The sequence below is a fragment of the Halictus rubicundus genome, chromosome 13, assembly GCF_050948215.1.
Source record: "Halictus rubicundus isolate RS-2024b chromosome 13, iyHalRubi1_principal, whole genome shotgun sequence".
Taxonomy (NCBI): Eukaryota; Metazoa; Arthropoda; class Insecta; order Hymenoptera; family Halictidae; genus Halictus; species Halictus rubicundus.
The window spans coordinates 11967072-11987470 of NC_135161.1; the positions used below are offsets into that span (position 1 = coordinate 11967072).

Sequence of the window (20399 nt, forward strand, 5' to 3'; positions counted from 1 at the left end):
TCGTCTCACCTCAGGAGGGCCAGCTTCCGTTTCCGGATTGGCACGTGAACCACGAGGACCTTGAAGAGGGTATAGGTTGGCGTGGTACCACTTAGGCACGTGGTGTCGCATGAAAGACCGTCAGAGATCGAATATGATGCCGTTATGGCTCCTCCACGCTGACAGTTCCCTCCGAGGAACACCAAGGGAGCTCTCTTCCTCTCTATCGCTCTCTCTCTCTCTCTCTTTCTCTCTCCTTTTCTCTCGCGTGCCCTTCGATTTGTTTTATCATAAAGGATCCTGTGTCACTATGGCACACTATTGTTCTCCGAGACCACACTGCGGATGTTCGAGCGAATTCAACGTTTCTGGCGACTGGGGGGAAACCACTACCCCGGTTAGGCCTAATTCATAATAGTTAAACATTTAATTGAGAATAACAAGTTAACCTTTCAGACATTTTCCATATCCTTTTCTTAATTCAAGAAACAATCACTCAATTTTGTCGTAGTGTCCACCTTGGTATAAACTATGTTGCGAAACTATTGTATATTGAGATAAAAAAACAATTTTTTCTAGTGTCGTAAAAACTGCTTCATTGGTAAAAATAAAATAAAATAAAACATATTTCCTTGTATTCTAAAAATTGGAATGTGCTATAAATGCCTCGGAATCCACACTCTCAGTTATTTTTTCAGTTATAATGAAATTATTTTTGCTAAATCGCGATCAGCAGAATTTTTGGTGTATTTTACAGGTTTGGTTTAGTTGTCCCGTCACTTAAAATCATGGCGACACGTGTCGCCAAAGCGAAAGGTGTTTTCACTGTACACGTGCCGAGCGCAAATCCCGGCATTTCGGACGGTTGTCTGAACAAATAGTGCCAGGACTAATTATGTAAATCCTGTCGTTACGCGAGCGGACGACAATGCCAGCGGAGACCAAGAGTCGGCTGCCTTATCAAAATACTCGAAAAGAAAACGCACTCGGAGCACGTACACACCACGTGTTCTCCCACTGTCCTGTTTGGAAAAAATCACATGGACGAGTGGGTGCTATTGATTTTCAGAACTGTGGGAGAAAGATGTCGCCGTTGTTGTTACATTGAAAATAGTCCGAAATGGAGCGTGCAATATTTTACACGATTTTTAAAGTGGGCGGAATGTGTCCCGAAAATAAAAATAAATGAAGCCAACGTTGACACTGCACAATTTTTAAATATTATAAAGTCGCGATAGAAAATCGCAGAGCAGTTTTTGAAGGCTTATTGTAAAAGGAAAACTTCCTTTTATAAGATCATATCGATAGAAATGTGAGAAAAAATTTTTTAAAGTCTGTGCAGTTATTTGAATATATATAAAATAGCAACAGAAAAAAGTCGGCACAGTTTTTGCTCAAAGTGCAACAAAATTGGGAGGAAAAATGCTGTACGAGGTTTTTACACCGAGTTAACAAATTCGAAAAATCTTCAATCTTTCGGTGACAATTTTCAGTGATCGTTTTAGTTAGATGGGACGATATAAAACTGAAGTAAAATTTGGAGGGAGAATTAATTAAAATTGGAGTGGTACAGATATGAATTAAAATGCTGAGCACACTCACACACGTCCTAGAGTACTTAAGGGTTAAAAGGGGGTTGAAACTGAAGGGTTGCGACCAGCGATGGCAGAGAACGTGTCAAAGTAGTTTGAATAATTGCGAGCGCTAATGTATACGGTCTGATTCTTTATAGGCTCGGTCGCACAAATGAAGAAAAAAGAATCTCAGGAATGAAACGGTGTCGAGTCTAGAATCTAGGCGATATGGTTGAAGCCCATGGGGCCCCATGGTGAACAAGGACCGACACCTGGCCAAACGGTGAACACACACGAGACGCCGCGGGGTACGAATGGGAGATTGGTCACGTAATGAGCCTCTCGGTCGTCGTAAAATTTCTTCTTTCAACGCTGTGGAATCGGACGATCGATTAAAAGTCTCGGAAAGGTAATTAAGAGTCACCGTCGAGGTGCAAAGGTGTCCCGTAGTGTCCTCACGCCATCCTGATCGAACGACACGTGCTAAATTCATTCTCCGAGGTTCGAACATTTGATTATTTCACACAGGTTAATAATCGCTTCTTACTTCGACAATTCAATTTTTGAGTTCAAAACTGAAAGGAACCGAAGCTGCTTGCTTACCATTTTTAAAGATTTTTTAGAGCTTAAAAATTTTTTACGAAATTTATTTCACCGTGGTCATGTAAAAGGAAGTTTCCTCTTTACAATGGCCCCTCAAAAGTTGATCTGCGATTTTTTCTCACGGTTTTATTGCACTTTAACTTAAAAATAAAAGAATACTGAAGCTGCTTGCTTACTTTCCTTCTTTAGCAATTTTATAGATATTTAAACGACTGTACAAAGTTTAAAAAATTTTTTACTAAATTTATTTCAACGTGGTCTTGTGAAAGGAAGCTTCCTCTTTACAATGATTGCTCAAAAGTCGATCTGCAATTTTTTCTCGCGTTTTTATTGCACGCCGAACGTAGGATAATCGTGCCTAGGATAATTTCTATTTTCTCGAAGGAGCCGTATGCAGAACGACTTCCGGTTCTGTTCGCCGCGGATGTAATTATCCAAGAATTATAAACAACGGCCGGATAAACTCTGGTATCGGAGTTCTGAATAGCGATATACTTCCTGCGGATAATGATTAACAGGGATGAAATGTGACGTAGCGAGGCAAAGGTGGATCAGGCGGTGGATCGCGTGTGCTTGATCCGTGAGATCTTAATTAGAACGCATGACTAGCGGATCCCGATTCGCTCCCGCGGTCACCGGACATTTTTCTCGGGGACGAAACAGCATCCGGTGCGGATTCCCGCCTGGTGCACCGTGCCCGCCGTTGCAGTTGCACACGCTGCAAGTTCCTGCGTGATCCACACCGCAGTTCCTGCGGGCCGCAATTAACCCGGGGAACGCAATTATGCCGGGTCCTCCGCGGACGATTAATGGCCGAGCGAATTATCGACACTATTCCCTATCGGTTTCTAGAAATACGAGATGCTAATCCAACTATCACGCATCGACACGCCCGGCCAAGTAATTAGAAATAAATTAAACCATTGATTTGCTCTCTTCGCTCAGCTAATAATGTTTTTGTTCAGTTTTCTGTTTTGGAGCAGACCAATGCTGGTTTTACTTTTTCAGTTCGGCGATCCCTTAGTCAATTTCCATGACTTTCTATTATACAGAATTGACGTAATTAGTAGATTATTCGTATATGCATACATAGTTATTTTACTTGGTTAATCAATAGAATTTTGCGTATTCACAACAAAATTGAGTAGCTACAGTTTTAAACAGTGCAGAGATTAAGAGAGGAGTGAAAATTATTTTAAATAATCAAACAAAGAAGACAGTTTCAAAGTGGCTATTTTGCAACAGAGACAGTTTTGCATAAAAATCCGCCGAGTGATTAGTAATCTAGTAATAATTCGTAAAAGGCTATATGGAGCGTGTTAAAAGCGTGAGTGAAAATTGGTCAGAGCAGAGTTTTGTTTACAGACGTGGTCATCCGAGGCACTCCCACTCCGTTGCTCGTTTTCGAATTTTTTATCCGTTTTCTCGAGCCCGTTCTTCGCGACGGGCGGTCGCGATCATCAAGGACCCCATTTCTTATGACGTCATTTATTCTCGATCCTTAGCCCCGTACCAGCGACCAACGCTCGCGTGTAGATCCCCGCTAATTGCAAACAGATTTATTGGCTCCGGGAATCTGATGGAATTTAATACGGTTCTATGTACGTACTCGACTCGACGCAAAAGTTCAGAAAGCGTTTTAGCGAACGGCCTCTCCCGCTATGGGACCATCCTTCCGTATTTTCTTATCGATTCTGCCGAAATTTACGACCCCCCCGTGAAATATTCGCACACTCGATTGCTTGTTCGGTGGCGGGGAAGAAAACACAATTAGACTATATGTGAATACAATTTTTATAATTGTCGGACCACATTATATACTGGTAATTATATACTGGTAACTGGATACTGGTAATTATATATTTTCAATTTCCTTGGTTTTTCAACTGCTTTATGTTTCACCTCAGTTTTATCACAAATGCATAAAATCCGCAGTTTAATTACAACAAATTGGACCAACATCCTTTTTCTAACAGTTTTATTAGCTTGATATTTTTAAATTCTTGTAATGTTTTTACTGTTTAAACACTGTGATTATTAGACTTGCGAATAAACGGAACTCTTTAGACAAAATTTTAAACGCGTTTCCGTGAAGGAAGAATTTTATTCAATAGACTGTACATTAAGTTAAAAATTGACTTGCTCCATTTTCCAGCAATTTCTCCGAAAAAGCAGAAAATCGTGAATAAAGCGGCGAGCAATTGAAATGCCAAGAAATACACAGCCGAGCGTTTCTATCAAAACGAATACCTGTTCGTAGCTATCGACGCCGGCGATCGATCCGATCGTTGGCCCGAGTAAAATCAGATCGATCACGCGAGCTCGGAACGACTGTTACATAAGGTTGATTCGAGGCTGGCATATTCGAGAAGCGAAGATAACGGCGATTTAAGGAAGTGTACCGGTGTTAAAGGTCCGAAATAAATCAATCCACATAGTTACTGTTTCACGCAATCGATCCCAACAATTTTTACTTCGCAATAAAGATCGAATCGTAATATATCTAAAGAGAAATCGAACAATATATAACGTTCTATCCGTTTCTTCCAACACGGAAGCGCGAAGAACGTAAAAACGCTCGGTGCGAAAGCGTTAATGACTGTTGCAAAAAATTTGTTTAAAACACCTGCCACGCTATAATAGGGCCCGAAGTGTCCTCGCAGAAATTCTGCCGTGGAATAGTAGACCGTGCGTAGACCTAACCCCGGCTCGGCTGGTTTCAATAAATAACCGGTGAGTCGAAAAGCCCAGCGGGACTTGATCTACGGGCAACAGAGGCCCGGAGAGGAGGAAGGGGCGAGTGGTAGATCATGAGAAAAGGAAAAAGAGAAAAGGAAAAAGGGACGAAGCGGAGCACACACACCGGGGTTTAATGGAGATATCGTGCTCTCGCGGCGGTAACTCGCGCGACGCGTTATGCAAATAGGATTGCCCTTTACACGCCAAGTCGCGTCGTAATTGGCTCTCACAGAAATGGCCTTTCCGTCCCGCTACTCCGTTCTGCTCCTCCCGGTTCGCTATTTTCTTCCTTCTTTTTCCCCCCTTATCCAGCAGTTTCTCTTACTGTCGACGTTTCCCTCCTCGCCGCTTCCTCCATTATACAAGTCGAACCGCCGCACACTCGCGGCCCGTCTCTGTAAAACAGGTGCAATTTGTTAAAAAAATTTCATGCCACGAAGTACGTGAAAATTACGTCTTTTCGAATACTTGATCGAGACAGACTGATAGGGCCACGGGGAACTGATCTCATTTGTTAAATAAACAATAGTCGAATCTGCCGAAGCTGGGTCATTGCCAGAGTTCGGGTTGTTACGCAAAATAAAAAGTTTCTGCATCAATCGCAAGACACAGGAGCTATACTAACCCTTAGCACTCGAATGACGACTGTATGGCGCCACTAAAAATTCCTGTATCATTATTCAAAATATTTTTTACATTATTAAATTTGTTTGTTTTTAATAAATTACTAAACTTTTCAGTACTATGCGAGAAAATTGCACCATTTTAAAACATATATGTAGAAGGGAAATATTCTAGGTCGGAAGAAATCTTTCGTTTTAGAGTTAAAATGGCTTCGAGTACAAAGGGCTAAGTAATAGAAATGTCAATTATCTCGCGAAGTATCGACATTTCGATGACCTTGGGTTGGTACTTTTGCACGCAGGATAATAAGAGGGATCAATTGGGTCAATAAAAAAATCGGGTCGCATTAAAGACTAAAGTGCATTTGCACCTGGCGTGTGCATCGGTGGATCCACTTGAAAAGTGAGGTCATAGAAAGTTAGGGGGTATTATGCCACATGATTTTGTCCTCTATCACCTTTTACTAGAAAAATAGCAGTAACCTGTCCCTGTTCCCAGAATCACCCAGTATTTTATATTTTTCGCTAATGATTTAAATGCAGTGAAAGCAATGTAATATTCTTGAAGTCTTTGAATCTTTTCACTGTTCTAAATCGCACCTCGAGGATTACTCATCCTTAGAAATCGAGGACGGTTCGCATAGGCGTACCGTCTAATCGGGTACGATCGGAGATCGCAAATATCGGCATGCGGTTCTAAATTCGATCGGGTAGAGGGGAGCAGCACGCGAGACGAGGAATGCTGGTGGGGATATTAAATGGAGCTGAAAGACCGCGGAACAGCGTGCCAGAGGGAAAGGACGCGAGGTGAAAAGAGACAAAACGAAAAAAGAAAGAGCAACAAGCATTAACGTCTTTGATGTGCCGCGGGACTCGAAGATGGGTCTTCTCATGCCTCGAAGGCTCATGGGTTGTCACTCAAGCTCTACAAGGATGAACCATCGAACTGTGCGGTTCCCAAGATTTTATTCGACGCGGCCCTCGTGACGTCTAATCGGAATGATTTTCATATTCAAATCTGAGACTCCGGATCTTTATGGAAAACGAACATTTTCATTAAAGTGTACGCGGGCACTGGTGGAAAACATTATGTTGGGAGAAATGCAAAACTATTGCCCGGAGGTGTGAACAACGGCAGTCATCCTTTTTATTGTACAAATTATAATTATCAACTACTACAGTAAAGTCTCGATCTAAGCCGAACGGACCTACACGATCTTAGTCGGTTCGCCTATCCCCTCCACTGGGGAGCATACCCCGCGAGGGGCCTTGAAGCTGCGTAGCCGGGTCGGGCATATCGGTGTGAACCACTACTAATCCAATTACAAAACTTCTTTATTTTTCATTATATTTTTGTGGGACTTTCGCCAACCTATTCGTGGCGTTTTTCTGATTAAAATGACACTAAACACGAGGCAATTTCAGCTGTATTTACTGGTTTAACACTAGATTTACGGGACCCGTCAAAATGACGGATTCTAATAATTTCTAATATTATATCCATGAGTAATTATTTAACAAATTCATTTCTTCGGGTACATATTATTAAAAAAATGGCTACAAACTTTGATAGACACATTCGTGTTATTTTTATAAAGTAATGTAAAATAGTCATTTTTAGTGCTCCGTAAACCTAGTGTTAATCGACGGTACGTACTGCGCCTTTGGCCGGGCTGTCCTTTTAACAAATACTAGCCCCTGCACGATGTATGTCGCAGCACGGACCCGAGTTCCAGTCTTTCCACGAACATAGGAGATTTTAAGCGGAATTTATCCCCGGTTCCGGTAATTTGAACGCGTGTGCAGCATGGGGCAGGAGCGAGACGCGGGTCCGTACGACACAATTAACGCCGCTGATAATTGGGTCGTAATAAATTAATTCGCAGACAAAGCCCCCGGAGACCAAAACAACGGGGAATAACAGGGTCACGGACCTTCAATGGCACAAAACTGCGATCTCGACCGAACAGCCACTCCGATGGAAGAGAGCAAGAGAGAGAGAGAGAGAGAGAGAGAGAGAGAGAGAGAGAGAGAGAGAGAGAGAGAGAGAGAGCAACCTAAATAGTCTGTAAGAGCGAGGGAGACGATAGAGGAAAAAGGAAAGAGCCTAGCCTCCATCTTCTTGAAGAACCTCTCGGAGCTGAAGGCTGAAAGCTGAAAAGACGTCGGGCGCGGCACGGGTCTCCTTCGTCAGGGATATAAGGTTACTTGTGGGAAAGATGCCTGCGTCTTATTATGGCTTGTTTTGAGCTCTACCAACTCTTTGGTACTATAATTACGCGGTTATTGATAAGTCGATCAGGTTACCGTCGTGCGAACTTCTCTTCTAGCCAGCACAATGTTCCCGAGTTCTCCGGGAGGTTCGACGGGACAATGAGAGAGAGAGAGAGAGAGAGAGAGAGAGAGAGAGAGAGAGAGAGAGAGAGAGAGAGAGAGAGAGAGAGCCAGGACACGGTGTCCTGCGGCCGAATGATCCTCGCTCGGATGCCGCTCTATTTCTCCGTCTTTTTATCCTCTTTTTCCCCCTTTTTCGAACTTTTTTGTTCGCCGAGCTGCGAAACTGCAGCCAGGTTGCTCGGCACTTCCTTCGGGATTGTCCACGCTAATTGAGGTTCGAGGAGGGGAATATTAGGGCTTTCAGTGGGATCCAGATGCTCTGGAAACTCCAAAACCTCCTTGGCACTTATCGGTGGAAAGTGCAGCACAGACCGAGGGCCCTAAAAACATTTTTTAATGATTTCTCTGCTGGCTTGAAATGTCTAACTGTAAGTTAATTCCTGATTTTGCTGAAATTACAAGCAGACTGCGGGTCTGTTCCGTATTAATATTCATAACTGGTTCTTGTTCTTCGGCAAAGACATTCTCCCAGTCACAAATGAATAACTATGCAAATGAGTTGCACGCAATTAGTCCGAAGGCCAAAAGTCTAGCCGGTCCACGAGGAACAGGAACGAAGCGGTCGAGGAGTCGAAAGAAGTGTCAAAGGAAAAATCGATCATTCGGGAAACAATCAAGATGAAGAAACGGTATACTAACTGGCCGTGTTCTCTGGCCAGAGACAGACAAAAACGGTTCCCTCGTGAAACGATCATCAGTCACTCGAGAGGCGATTGTGCCCGCCGATAAATTCACAGATTCATTTTCCGTACATGTCGACAAGAAGATCGGGGCTCGGCGACACCACCCGCTGTCTACGATCTACGAACACGATCTACGGTATCTACATATGTAAGTAGCGAGAGATCTCGGACTGGAGAAAGTAACGCGGCACTTGTCACTCGGTCGAATCTTACGCGGACCATATACGGGAACTGTTCCGGACATACTAATCGGTAGATCGGGATACTAGCAGCTGAAATATTTATGATTCGAGTCGAGATAAAGATGGCCGCTTGGAATCAGATTTTGGTGTCGTTCAGATGTTTAATATTGATTTTGGTCTGTTCCGTATTGGTATCTGTGTCACTACGCCTTCTCCCGGAGATGTAGATCATCCACTGATCCCTTGTAATGTCTCGAGGATGAGGAAACCATTTTGTGCCGAAGTTGTAAGAGGCAGTACCATTTTTACCATTCTTGTACAATTTTTGTGGAAATTGTTACAAATTGCTGCCAGTTTCTGTGTTACTCTATATTTTGTTTTCGACAGGAATGCAGATTTTTATTTAAATTTAAATAGAACCTCGCCTAATCGCGCCATTCTAATTTTCACTACCTCAGTTATTAATTTATGATAATAAAAATTACTCTGCTTAACTCTTTTCCTTTTCCACCATTTCAATGGCGAATAAAAATGCAATAAAAATTAATTTAGTACAGCAGTAAAAATCTAAATAGAGAACGGAATTTTGCCCGTCCACGTGATTATAATTTCCCCCACTCCAGACATTAATTTCTAATAATAAATATTGGTTTTTCCAATGCTTTTCCTCTTTCACATTTTTAGTGGCAAAAGTGCGATAAAAATGAGTTGTCGCCGAGCCAGTGCAGTATAAAAAAATGTATAGCGTGCCATACAATGGACTACGTGATGAACGGAGTGTGAACAAGATATTTTCACAAGAAAACGCGGTACGTGTCTCTCAAGATGCATTCTACCTCGGTCCTTTGAGACGGTGCACGTGAATCACTATGAAAAAAACCGAGTGGTGGAGGATCGGTGCCTTTGACACCCAACCTTATAGAAGTTTATTCGAGCGAACTCTTGCTTGCCGGGAAATTTTAGCACCCCATTCTGTTTTCATCTCTTTAGGTTTCCTACACCGCAACTTTTTCTCTCCTCGGAGAAATCTTGCGCACCGTGCAGCTTCACACTTTCCCGACCTACAATAGAAACGTAGTTCTCTTCGAAAAATACTCGTTATATGTCCCGTAAGTAATTATATCAACTTTATCAACTTTAAAAAATTATATTCACATTATTAAGCTAGACTAGAAATGTTTCTTTAATTCTAATTGCTTTGAATTTATGTGTAAAATTGTGTACTGTTACATTTTCTTGTTAAATTATATATTTTACGAATTTTGGTAGCCTTCCGTTTGAAGTCTGAAGCAAAAGTCCAAAAAGAAAATGGTAGAATTTAAGATTCGACAAAATTTCACTTCCACCTTATTTTTCTAATTGATTAGAAGCACTTGTGAACTATAATAATTCTCTCACTATTGATCTCTCTTAGCTCCCCCGTAAAGTTTGCATGCTATTTGCAAAATTTGTCAAATAGAAATTGCGCCCTCTTTGATTCGAATCCCGTCTTCCGCTAATAATGATCGAAACGGCGCAGGATCGTGAGAATGAATGGGATCGATTTGAAGGCCGTGGATAATGTAGCCGTGGGTATCTTGTCAACATATTTTTCTTGCCGATCGTCCAGGACGTAGAGTGATCGCTTGATCACCGAGCCGGGGGTGTCTTGTCGCATAATGTGCACAAGAGGGCGTCCAAGGTGTCCAAAAGGGGGTTGGAAAAGATGAAAGACGCCGACAGAGAGATCCCACGACAGCTCTCGCTTCGCCGTACAATGGATCCTCGTGATTTCGGGATCCCGAGGCCGGATCGCCGGAAACTGTGTCGGGACACCTGCTGTTCAGCTTGTGACTTTATTTGCCAAGTCTTTCTACTCCTTTTTCTCTCGTTCTACGAAAATCTCCGGCGACATCAGCGATTCGATCAGTATACTAATCAGTAGACTCCATTCCGGAGGATTAAATCTACTTTATTTTAGTCTTGTTCAAATCCTTCAGCGAAGATACTAATTTCTATTCACACAATTTTTGTCCCAATTGATTCTGGACATTTTTATTTTGCGCAAAGATCTACGGTCCATCAATTGAAATTTTTACTTCAGTTTTTTAAATTGCGAACTATATTTTTTATTAGTTTAATTTTCGAGAAAATTCTTGTGAGCTGGCGATGGTGGTGTTAGATCAATTCTGAATCGATCGAGGTAGCATTTTTTCCAACTGTTGTGTCACGTGTGAACGACTGAAAAGTTGAATAGACATTTGTAAGAAACGAAATTCGAGCTCGTCCGTGATTGTCGATGCGTGCAACGAGTATACTTTGAATTCAAGTAGGCTTCAATATGCCGACGTATTTATCTGTTTTATCAACAGATGAAGCCACTAGAACCGACTCGCACGGTGAGTCGACAATATAATGCACGTTTGTATGAGAAACGATCGGCCCATGGGCTTGTAGGATCAACTGGCAGAGGCACAAAAGTTCCAATGACTTGCCATAACTGTACTTACAATTGTTGGACGTGTAGCTACGATTTACTGCCGGCATCGAGTAGATCGTGTCAGTGTCAAGGATCCAGGTCCAGTGTTTCACGTTAGTTTCTGCGTACACAGAAGACAACCTTTCTTTCCTGTCCCTGTTGGAATTCTCGTCGAGTATTTCCTGGTTTTGTCGAGCCGGAGGATTCAATGACTTCTAATATAATTATACTTTTATTTTATAAGTCCCCGCTTCAATCTATCGCAGCCGGCGGAGTGCTGAAAAATTTAGAAATTTTTCTTTCGGTAACAATTTCCTTCCTCAATACCTTTGCTGACAAATGGAAAAATTATTGTGGATTTCTATGCTCTTGGACTAATTTGTATTTGAAGAAAAATAGAAAATTTTGGTAATATTCAGTTTGATAATTTGCTATCTGAATTTTTACTAGGAATATGGAAGGAAAATTGGAAACTGTCCTCTATGTTTGACGTAAATTTTTACAGTCAGCGGACTTTTAATTTCTACATTGAGCGACCGATGCAGAAAATGTTGATCTCGCACAAAGACCCGCAGCCCGACGATACTTATCGAACGGGATGATTCGCCTGAAATCAATATTATCGAAGAGCCGTGACACCTTGAAAATTGGCGTAATAGGCATTGATCCTCTCGGACCTGGGGCCTGCGTAGCCAAAGTGTGCGACTTCTTGTTCGGGGCCCTGAACGAGATATCGCCTCGATACCGAATCAATCTGCTCTGTCAGCGTTAGCGACATCAGGCTAATGGAATTATCAGACGGGACAGACACCCGCATCATTCTTTGTGGGCCCGCGAGAGCACGTGGAGGATGCCCGATCGGACTATGAGCCGGGGAGGGGGCCACAAGTGAAAACGAGCCTAACAGAACTAAACGAAACGAAACGAAACGAAACGAAACGAGAGGAATCCTCAGGAGAGAGGTGGTTGCGTCACGTGTAGATCTTCGAGGAGAGCATTATTCGTTCACGGGCGTTACAATGCTCTCCATTACGGGCGTGACACTCGCTCACGCTCCAATAAAACTGTCAGATAAAACCTGTTCGGGACGCACAATACTCCGGGCTTAATACACGTCGCGTCCTCTTGGTATGCATCGCGTGTTTCCTACGGTACCTCATAAGCAGGCCCGATCGGGACGGTACTCTTTGACTCACTTGTCCAACGAGTCATTCTACACCGACGTCCAGAAGTATTTGGACACTTGTGACTCGACTCCGGATCTCTCTGACAGAATTAACTAATTCCTTTTTCTTCGTCGTGGAGATCGTCTCCTTTTCTTTTTTTTTTTTTTTTTTGTGGGAGCTTGCAGCTTAACCCTTCGGAAACGTCTGTGTAAAATCTTGAGCTCGAATTCGTCGAGGAAGATGTGGTAACCTGGGCCCCCAGTTCTATATTTCTAAAACCCGATTCGTAACTTAAGCTCATTACAATTTTTGCTCGATATGCGGACAAACCGGTTACGCGTGGCTTAAGCTGGAAGCGAAGGAAAAATAATTTCATTAAATTATGAAAACAAGTGATTTTTGGTCCTCTTATAAACGTGAGGGTAAATGGCCCCCAAACAGAGATCGTATAAAATGTTTTTGGAGCCCAAGAAGAAGTTATAAGGAACAGTCACGCTGGGGCAGTTTGTGTAATTTGCAATTTGACGAAAAATTTCATTCCCTTCGTTTTTCCAGCCGAGTGACAAACAGCGGAGCCGCACGAACACGGCCCTAATGAATTGTTTGTAAGACATATTGAGACACGGCTCGATGAAATTTGGCAAACCGGTGCGCAAGGGAGCAGATGAGCCGTCAAGGCCACAAACTTTATCTTGCAACGGACGGAGTCGGGTTCGAGGTTGTAACACCTCGCCGATGCAATAATCCCGTGTCAGTCGAGTTCTAATTGCCCGGACTGTCCAATAATAATGAAGACATATGGTTTTCCGGGGCAGCGCGGCGCGCTCGCCAACGGAAAACAACAAATTTCTCCTCTTTGTCACGTCCGAGGAGCCGAGTCGGAGGGTTTTTGTGCGTGAAGAATGTCCGTGTCCACGACTTGCCGTGAAAGGATAATCCGTCAGCGGGTCTCCTCTCTCTGATCCACGCCGGAGAGGAGCTAAACGCGAGCATATAGGAGAGCGAGAACGCGGCTGCTCTCCCCCTTTCCTCCAGCGAGCGTTCTTTTACGCCGCCTCCATTTTAATCCTCCGTGTGATTGCATGCCCGATACCAGCTGAAACGCTCACGTGGAAGGAAGAACGAGCGGCGCGTATGCGAACCTGACAGACCGTAAACCCTTTACCAACCGCGGGGGGTTCTTCCTCTCCCTCTTCTTCTTCTTCTTCTTCTTCTTTTCGACGTCCCCCGATAGCCCCTTTCCCTCCTCTTTTCTTCTGTTTCTGTCCTCGCTTCTATTATCTCTGCTCTATCCCGTTTTCTACTTTTCACACTCTTTCCAAACTTGGGTCTTCATTAACTAGTTTTCAAGTACCCAGTTAGAAGTCACTTCACTGCATCGAAAACGCAATTGTGCTGCAAGAAGGTGCGCAATGATAATCGTCAGTAGACTTTTATGACAAAAATGAGCTGGTTCGAAATGGAAGAGAGATAAAAACAATTTAAGAGTATCGATAAATGACTTCTGAGGAAGAAAGGAAAACAATTTTTATCTCGCTCAGGAAATTAAATGCATGAAACTTTTACTTTGTTAATGTTGTTCGTACTTTTTCCAAAATTAAGCAGAATGTTCATTTAAAGTATTATTAACGTGATCGAGAAGCCTTTAGGCAGAAAACATTGTATTATAGAATTTCATGAATTTATTTGAGGAATTTACAGTGAAAGAATCTACAGTCTTGTTGTTTCTCTTCAAGTCTATTGTCTCGAAACAATTTCGGCGTTTCTCTGGGGACGTGTCGCGGCAGCTGGCGATACCGACGAAGATGAGTTGTTTGTCACGTAATGATCCTAAAAGGAAAGATCTGTCAAAACGATGGGACTCCCTGTGGAATTTCTCGACACGTGTGTTTAGTTTTTGTCATCGATACGCCTGATTCTTGATGGATCTTTCAGGTACCTGTCTCTCTCTCTTTCTCTCTCTCTCTCTCTCTCTCTGTCTTTCTCTCTCTGGCACAGATCACGAAAAGATAAAACTTTGGGTAAGCAAAAGGTCCCTGTGAACTCCGAAACCGATACCCTGAAGAACGCGATAGTAATCAGCTGAAACTGAAAGCATCATCTAGCTGCACTGTTCTTACGTTTTGATACGCTTTCGTTGGTCCGGTCCTCGCCTAAACCGCGTTTCAATAGCCCTATTGTAATTTAAACTGTCTTCGAGTGGAGACAATAGAAGAAGGAAGAACATTATTAATACATTTCCACGAAAATGGAATCCTGGCCAGATGACGGTGGCTATGCTGTCAATCTAAACTTAAAATACAAATTTTCAAATAGAGAAAAATCCTATTCGAATCATTATCCCAAATTGAGAGCATTTACCTCCCCCATATTGGGGACACCCTGATCCCAACACGGGGAGCAGGGTTCTTGGTTATTTAACAGTACACAAGAAATTAATGTAAAAATCTAACATAATCATTTAGAAGAAGTAAATGCAGAATTTCCAAATTGTTATTCCATTTAGGTAGATCTATTTTAAAAGTACCTGCACATATTAGGCAACTTTCCTCAAGAACCGTCTTCCTAAATTCGCGTCAAAACAGCGTCGCCGTGGTTTCGCAACGGCCATAAGCCGATAATATGGATCGTTTGTCCGCTGTCAGGGAGCGTGTCACGAACGGGCGAGGCATACTTCGGCGGATGAATTATAAATATGTATCCGGGGGACGGTGTAAGTAATAAGTCGCCAAGATTTTCTCTGTATCTGTCGCAACGCCGGCTTTCGGCTCCGCGAAGCGGACGAAGGAGGCATCAGGGCCCATCAAAGGAGCCGCCTTTGGGACCGGGTCGTATCATCGAACCAGGCCCAAGAGAGTCACGACATCTCCTTCCCCCCGCTGCCTATTAGTAAATCTCGTCGTAACCAGCTAATGATCGTCTTTTGCCTCCTTGACACGCGCGCTACCACCCTCGCCTTCTTCCTTTTTCACCGAACCATTTATCTCTTCGAACCGCCTATGCGCTTTTTTCGCTTCACTATACCGTCCCGCACCACCGACACTATCCGATATACTAATCGTCGTTTGGAAACTTTAGCCCGAAATTTTTAAGTCTACACACTCGCACCGGGTCTAATCACTGTAACTTTGCGTAGGATCGTCGTACACGCGTCAGAAAATTCCTGTATACTCTCCAAAGATGGATGAACGTAACCCAGAAAGTTTGATTTCGATATGACAATCTGTTTTGTTACAAAAAATTGCCGAACGCAGCACTATTTTCAACAAACGAGATCAGAAACGCCTCAACTAAGAAAAATAAGAAAGACAGGTCTCGATAAAGTCACTATAACTTTAGGTAGGATCATCATACACCCGTCAGAAAATTTCTGTATAGTCTCCAAAAATGGATCAATGCAACCCAGAAAGTTTGATTTCGATATGACAATCTGTTTCGTTACAAAAAATTACCGAACGCAGCACTATTTTCAACAAACGACATAAGGAACGCCTCAACTGAGTAATATAAGAAAGACAGGTCTCGATAAAGTCACTATAACTTTGGGTAGGATCATTGCACACGCTTCAGAAAATTCCTGTATACTCTCCAAAGATGCATACATGCAACCTAGAAAGTTTTAATTCGATATGTCGATCTGTTTCGTTACAAAAAATTGCCGAACGCAGCACTATTTTCCACAGACGAGATCAGAAACTCCTCAACTAAGTGAAACAAAAAAGACATATCTCGATAAAGTCACTATAACTTTGGGTAGGATCATCGCACACTTATCAAAAAATTCCTGTATACTCTAAAAAGGTCTATGAATATAACCCAGAAAGTTTGAATTCGATATGTCGATCTGTTTCCTCGCAAAAAATTGCCGAACACAGCACTATTTTCGACAAAATAAGAAACGCCAGAACCATGTAAAATAAAATATCTCTTCTACCGTAAATAATCAGTGGATTTGTCGACATGTACAACAAACGTTCGCACACAAAATCCACCGAACAAAACTCTCCCCAACGCTCTCTCTCTCTCCCGGAAAACGCTAATCCCCTCGAATCGGTCTCCGCAAAACCTAAATTTGCATAAAGGTGGCCCAAGGATTGGACCAATCACACATCAAAGCCTCGCGCTGTTTATTTGCCGCCTCTCCAGTCCAGAAAGCAGTCTTTTCACCGATTTTCCTTTGAATCCGCCAGCAGAATCTCTATTAAACACGCAGCAGCAGCAGCAGCAAAACCGCTTTTCTGAGCTCGAGGACTCTTCGGAATAGTGTTTTCGCAAAATATAGAGAAAAATATTTATGGGATTTGCACGGTACAATAAACTGTCGACAACCATTAGAACCGATTAGATTCCGGTAAAGATATTATCCAGCATATTTGTACTATGGTATTCTGTTCTGAACCTCTTTCTCCTTTCCGTTCCTCTCTCTATGGGTTCTCTCTTTCGGATGTCCTCTCTTTCTAATCTCCCGGTTCGCGTGGCCGACCGGTCGGAAGAAGGGTTAACCGGCTGGCTAAATATTTGTCGTAATTACCCCCGGGAAAGAGGTTTTCCTTCGCATAATCGCATTCGGACGTCCGCGGACAAGCGGATTTTCCCTCTTTCAGCCAGCAGATGCTATTATGGGAGCTCGCTTTCTCGTGGAACCGGAAGTGTACTGGCTGCTGTATAGCCACCAGCTTGTAAGACGCGGAATACGTGATCCCCATACTCGACCACTTGGAATAATAACGTTTAATTATGAGTGACCTGGATTAGACCGTTCAGCTTCGATGGGGATGCCAACTTTTGTCAGTTTGCAAACCGACGGAGCACAGTCGAACCAGTAAGGAAAACAACTGGGCGTGTCCGTTACCCCCGTTATTTTTATTTTATGGAAAAACTGTTGGCCACCAGCTTGCCTCTCGTACTCGATCACTTAGAACAACAATGTTCGATTACCACCTGGATTAGACCGCTCAGCTTCGACGCCGACTTTTGTCCGTAAGGAAAACAATTGGGCGTGTCCATTACCTTCGTTGTTATTTAATAACATTCCAGCCTTCAGAACCTAGACTTTTGGCCCGGTTTTGTACCGAAGTCTTCAATCCCTCGACAATCAGTTCGAATCAGTTCCAGAAAGAGAAAGGGAGAAGAAAATATATTTGTCAGTTAGAAATAAATCAAGCTGATCTCCGAATAAAATTGTAACAACTTGTACTCTGTGATTGCAGCATTTATTTTGAACAGGGTTGCGATTCGAATCGATCGGAGGAGAGTCGAAGGCCAGTGTCGATGGGGAAGGAGGCAAGTGGAAATTCTCTGAGCGGAATCAGTGTGATCGAAAGATGATCGAGGAGGACAGGTCTAACGGACGGTGGCATCGCAGTCATTGGCTGCAGTCCCATGGCGACCGGAGCAAGACCGAAGCAAGGGTTGGCAGCTAAGATGGATCACCGCGCGGCACGGCGTGTCTCGTCAAAGAGGCGATCCCGAGTCAAGTTCGCCAGACAACGAATAACTCTATACATATCCCGGTTATTGTGATTTTATTCTGTTAACGAAACGTGCCCCGAGCCTCTCGTACTCTACGTCTATTCTACTCTGACGTCCAGCCATCCACGGCCGGAGTCGCGTTAACCAACTTCGTCCACGGTTTACCGTTAACTGTCGCGTCCACGGCGCACGATCCACGGTGACCACTTTATTTAACAACGCTGACAGCCGAGACTGTACCGCCACTCTTCCTTCTCTCGGTCTTCTTGCCTTCGAGCCTGTTGTTCTTGCCTCTTTGTTGCCAATGACGCGCCCGCGATCGTTATCTTGTCCCGCGAATGCGAAAGCAGCCCTGTCTCGGCGGTTTTTTTGACGCTAAGTGGCCGACTGCAAATTTTCGAAAAATTTACCGCTGTTAGATCGCGGTTCGAGGATCATGTCGGGAAATTTTCAACTCGGAAAATTCGTTTCATAACGAGACAGGATTTTTTGAAAAGTTCCTTGTTTTAGGTAGACCTTGGTTCGCACGGACGAAACCAGTACTACTTTATAAATTTTTCATTCTCGAACCAGTGAATGCAGATTTGTGCAATTTTTTGTATGTTTAGATGTAGCTTTGAGGAATATACACGAAAAATTTCAGCTTCGAATATTCATTTTTCAATGAAATATGATTTTTTTAAGACTTCGGATTTTTAGATGGATTTAGCTTCGGATAGACAAGAACAACACTTTTCTACCAATATTTTATTGTTGAACGGTAGTGTGTAAATTTATGAAAATTTTTCCATGTTTAGTTATAGCTTTGAAGAATATACTAAAAAATTTTCAACTAAGGGCAACAGAGAATAATGGTATTAAAAAATGAATGAGGCCATTCTCTCGACAAGTTCCCACAAACATTAAGACCTCGCCAACGATTTCTAAGGTGAAATTTCGAAACACTCGATACGTGCGAATGTTAAGCGCAGAATGCAAATGATCGTTAAAAAATATTTCTAATCGATGCTCGTCGAGAGGCTCTTTGCTCTTTGAAAAGGGAGCGGAGGGTAGTTGACGAAGTCACGACATCGATATGTGTTTCTCGATCGATTCCCCGGCGTCATTGATATCCAATCATCCGTTCATGATCGCCTTATTGTTGGAAAACAGTTGACGCTGATTTTCTCACAGCCGTTACCGCAATCTCGAAAATCCATCCGACTGGAAACGTTTAATGGTTTGCGTTTATAAATTTTTCATGAGACTGCCAACCGTTTCAATCGAGTGTGAGGGTAAAGGAAAAATCGTTGACGCGTTTCGACAATTTTTTAAACAATACTTTTCTTTACTCTGGATGCTAAAGGTCCCTTATTTTAATAAATTCAGAGGAACTGAAAGAGCATACCGGTAAGTAATGTTCAATTAAACTATTCATATTTTTTATTAAATTGTTTTTAAGCAATCAGATTTTTCTAAGAGCAATAAAGAAACGATTTACTCTGCACACAGTAGTTACAAGCTAGCTCCCATGTAACACGGCACATCAAACGACAGCTAATAACGTTACATTACCAATTAAGCGCGACAAATAGCATCGCATTAATTATCGTAGATTGTAGACACTTCTAATGGGCGAACAGATCTCCCTCCTTGAGGCGAGCAGACGTGTAAATTAAGTAACAGATACCGATGCTCTGCTGTAACCAGCCATTACATGTCACTGATCCAAAAAATACCGTGTGACATCTTTACTGGACCAATTAAACGCCGCAGTCATTATTGGTACCTAAATTGAATTAAATCAAGCTAATAAACGTCGGTGTGTGTGTGCACACCGCTTCTTTGATCCACCGATGTTGGTTTTCCTCACGCCAATTTATGTCTCTTAAACGGAGGCCCTTTTTTCCGTAGAATTTCTTTCGAAAATAAAAAAAAGACACGTCTCCCGACAATTTTGTAACTTCATTGCTCCCATGATGCATCAAAACTGCAGATACACTGACGTTCCTCAACATTCTTTAAAACTCCTTCATATTCTCTACGATTCTACGCTATTCTTTGCCATTTTTTACTTTTGTTAACATTCCTTGCAATTATTTACCATTTTTTGCTATTCTTTAACACGTCGTACAGTGTATGAGATGGAAAAGAGTGAGTTGAGTCGAAACAATTTTTTTTAACCTTTTGCATTCGTAATAAAAAATTTATTTTGCATGACACTTCACTCTAAAAAATTCTCTGACCAAACTTCTGGTAATAATAAATATCTGAGCTAGCTTAGAACTGTTCTCCTGTTTCGCATTGATCCCGATTTGTCAAATCCGACAGGGCCGATTAGTATGAGAAACGAAAAATGGCCGCCGTTCAGGGTTGAATTGAGAATTCGAGCAGAGGCCGATTCACAGGATCTTTAGCGGTGTTCTCTAGGAAATAGACATTTCGGGGCGATCCATTCGAACGGTCGTGGAATCGATTAGGCAAGGAATAAAGGGACGATTAGGCCAGTACCCAGCTTGACGACAGGGAATCGGTCCTCGAGGG

General features: G+C 42.7%; 1 long non-coding RNA gene across 1 annotated transcript in view; it reads right to left on the reverse strand.

Annotated features, from left to right (window-relative positions):
• Window positions 1-14582, reverse strand: part of LOC143360565 (uncharacterized) — a 272755-nt gene extending 258173 nt beyond the window's left edge. Inside the window, exon 1 of the long non-coding RNA XR_013083302.1 lies at window positions 14344-14582. This is a non-coding gene — a long non-coding RNA (uncharacterized LOC143360565). The remainder of the gene's footprint in view (window positions 1-14343) is intronic.
• Between the last annotated feature and the right edge of the window lie 5817 nt (window positions 14583-20399).